The sequence below is a fragment of the Oncorhynchus masou genome, chromosome 8 (genome assembly GCF_036934945.1).
Source record: "Oncorhynchus masou masou isolate Uvic2021 chromosome 8, UVic_Omas_1.1, whole genome shotgun sequence".
NCBI classification, from domain to species: domain Eukaryota; kingdom Metazoa; phylum Chordata; class Actinopteri; order Salmoniformes; family Salmonidae; genus Oncorhynchus; species Oncorhynchus masou.
In genome coordinates this window covers 28640757-28644381 of record NC_088219.1, presented here as the reverse complement: position 1 = coordinate 28644381, position 3625 = coordinate 28640757, and positions in this window count along the sequence as shown.

The window sequence follows — 3625 nt, the reverse complement described above, 5'->3', positions numbered from 1 at the left end:
TCCCCACAACATGATGCTGCCACCACCATGCTTCATGGTTGGGATGAAGTTCTTAGGCTTGCAAGCGACCCCCTTTTTCCTCCAAACACAACGATGGTCATTATGGCCAAACAGTTCTATTTTTGTTTCATCAGACCAAAAAGTGTGATCTTTGTCCACATGTGCAGTTGCAAACCTTGGTCTGGCTTTTTTATGGCGGTTTTGGAGCTGTGGCTTCTTCCTTGCTGAGCGGCCTTTCAGGTTGTCGATATACTTTTGTACCTGTTTCCTCCAGCATCTTCACAGGGTCCTTTGCTGTTGTTCTAGGATTGATTTTCACTTTTCGCACCAATTTACATTAATCTCTAAGAGATCTTGGGCTGCAGGGTAGCCTAGTGGTTAGAGTGTTGGACAAGTACCCGAAAAGTTGCAAGTTCAAATCCCTGAGCCTACAAGGTACAAACCTGTCATTCTGCCCCTGAACAGGCAGTTAACCCACTATTTCTAGGCTGTCATTGAAAATAAGAATTTGTTCTTAACTGACTTGCCTAGTTAAAAAAAATAGAACGTGTTTCCTTCCTGAGCGGTATGATGGCTGCGTGGTCCCATGTTGTTTTTACTTGCGTACTATTGTTTGTACAGATGAACGTGGTACCTTCAGGTGTTTGGAAATTGCTCCCAAGGATGAACCAGACTTGTGGAAGTCTGCAAATTCTTTTTCTGAGGACTTGGCTGATTTCTTTTGATTTTCCCATGATGTCACGCAAAGAGGCACTGAGTTTGAAGGTAGGTCTTGAAATACATCCACAGGTACACCTCCAATTAACTCAAATGATATCAATTAGTGTAAATAAAACTGTAAATACATACATTAAAACAATGTATTTATTTCAAACATTAACACATTCAATCCGATGCATTGCATCATTATGATTTAGTTCGCAATCCGCAACATAGGCCTACAATCATGTCTTGATCCAACTGCAGGCCTATACTCAAATCATTGATTCATAAGCATGTAAAATAACATTGCACAACAATGACAGACAACTAAGGAAGAGAATAGACACGGCAATATAAATTGATAGGTTATTTGTTTAAAAGTTAGCCTATCAAATCAAATCCAACTTTATTTGTCACATGCGCCGAATACAACGTGTCGACTTTACCACGAAATGCTTACTTTACAAGCCCTTAACAGTACAGTTCAAGAAGAGTTAAGAAAATACTTACCAAGTAGACTAAAATAAAACTTTTTTTTTTTTAAATAACACAATAAGAATAACAATAATGAATCTATATAAAGGGGGCATCGGTACCGAATCAGTGTGCGGGGGTAGAGGTTAGTTGAGGTAGTTTGTACATATAGGTGGGGGTGAAGTGACTAGGCATAGATGTAAACAGCGAGTAACAGCAGTGTACAAAAGGAAGGGGGGGGGGTCAATGTAAATTTTCAGGTGGCGATTTTATTAATTCTTCAGCAGTCTTATGGCTTGGGGGTAGAAGCTTTTGAGGAGCCTTTTGGTCCTAGATTTGGCGCTCCAGTACCGCTTGACGTGCGGTAGCAGAGAACACAGTCTATGACTTGGGTGACTTGAGTCTGACAATTTTATGGGCTTTCCTCTGACACCGCCTATTATATAGATCCTGGATGGCAGGAAGCTTGGCCCCAGTGATGTACTGAGCCGTTCGCACTACCCTCTGTAGCGCCTTTCGGTCAGATGCCGAGCAGTTGCCATACCAGGCGGTGATGCAACCGGTCAGGATGCTCTCGATGGTGCAGCTGTAGAAACGTTTGAGGATCTAGGGACCCATGCCAAATCTTCTCAGTCTCCTGAGGGGGAAAGGTTTTGTCATGCCCTCTTCACAACTGTCTTGGTATGTTTGGACCATGATAGTTCATTGGTGATGTGGACACCAAGGAACTTGAAACTCTCGACCAGCTCCACTACAGCCCTGTTGATGTGAATGGGGCCCTGTCCTGCCCGGCTGTCCCTGTAGTCCACGATCAGCTCCTTGTTCTTGCTCACATTGAGGGAGAGGTTAATGTTTATAGGATAATTTCAAGATCCAACCAAAACGGTAGGCTAAATCATCTGTATAATATGCCTAACATAACTCTTGGCTGCTGGAGGGTCTACCCCTACCGTTTTGTGCCAATGGTGTTCATTTTAGGATCAAAAGAAGGGCTTCCATCCTCTAACGTAGTGGTTCCCAAAAATTTTATAGTCCCGTACCCCTTCAAACATTCAACCACCAGCTGCGTACCCCCTCTGGGACCAGGGCCAGCGCACTCGCAAATGTTGTTTTTTGCCATCATTGTAAGCCTGCCACACACACTATACAATACATTTATTAAACATAAGAATGAGTGTGAGTTTTTGTCACAACCCAGCTCGTAGGAAGTGACAAAGAGCACTTATAGGACCAGGGTACAAATAATAATATAATAATAATCAATAATTTTGCTCTTTATAGGGCCATCTTACATATAAAAACTTTATTTGTTCATGGAAAATTGTGAATAACTCACCACAGGTTAATAAGAAGGGTGTGCTTGAAAGGATGCACATAACTCTGCAATGTTGGGTTGTATTGGAGAGAGTCTTAAATCATTTTCCACACACAGTCTGTGCCTATATTTCTTTTTCAAATCAAATCAAATCAAATTGTATTTGTCACATACACATGGTTAGCAGATGTTAATGCGAGTGTAGCGAAATGCTTGTGCTTCCAGTTCCGACAATGCAGTAATAACCAACAAGTAATCTAGCTAACAATTCCAAAACTACTGTCTTATACACAAGTGTAAGGGGATAAAGAATATGTACATAAAGATATATGAATGAGTGATGGTACAGAGCAGCATAGGCAAGATACAGTAGATGGTATCGAGTACAGTATATACATATGAGATGAGTATGTAAACAAAGTGGCATAGTTAAAGTGGCTAGTGATACATGTATTACATAAAGATGCAGTAGATGATATTGAGTACAGTATATACGTATACATATGAGATGAATAATGTAAACATTATATTAGGTAGCATTGTTTAAAGTGGCTAGTGGTATATTTTACATCATTTCCCATCAATTCCCATTATTAAAGTGGCAGGAGTTGAGTCAGTGTGTTGGCAGCAGCCACTCAATGTTAGTGGTTGCTGTTTAACAGTCTGATGGCCTTGAGATAGAAGCTGTTTTTCAGTCTCTCGGTCCCAGCTTTGATGCACCTGTACTGACCTCGCCTTCTGGATGATAGCGGGGTGAACAAGCAGTGGCTCGGGTGGTTGTTGTCCTTGATGATCTTTATGGCCTTCCTGTAACATCGGGTGGTGTAGTGTCCTGGAGGGCATGTAGTTTGCCCCCGGTGATGCGTTGTGCAGACCTCACTACCCTCTGGAGAGCCTTACGGTTGTGGGCGGAGCAGTTGCCGTACCAGGCGGTGATACAGCCCGCCAGGATGCTCTCGATTGTGCATCTGTAGAAGTTTGTGAGTGCTTTTGGTGACAAGCCGAATTTCTTCAGCCTCCTGAGGTTGAAGAGGCGCTGCTGCGCCTTCTTCACGATGCTGTCTGTGTGAGTGGACCAATTCAGTTTGTCTGTGATGTGTATGCCGAGGAACTTAAAACTTACTACCCTCTCCA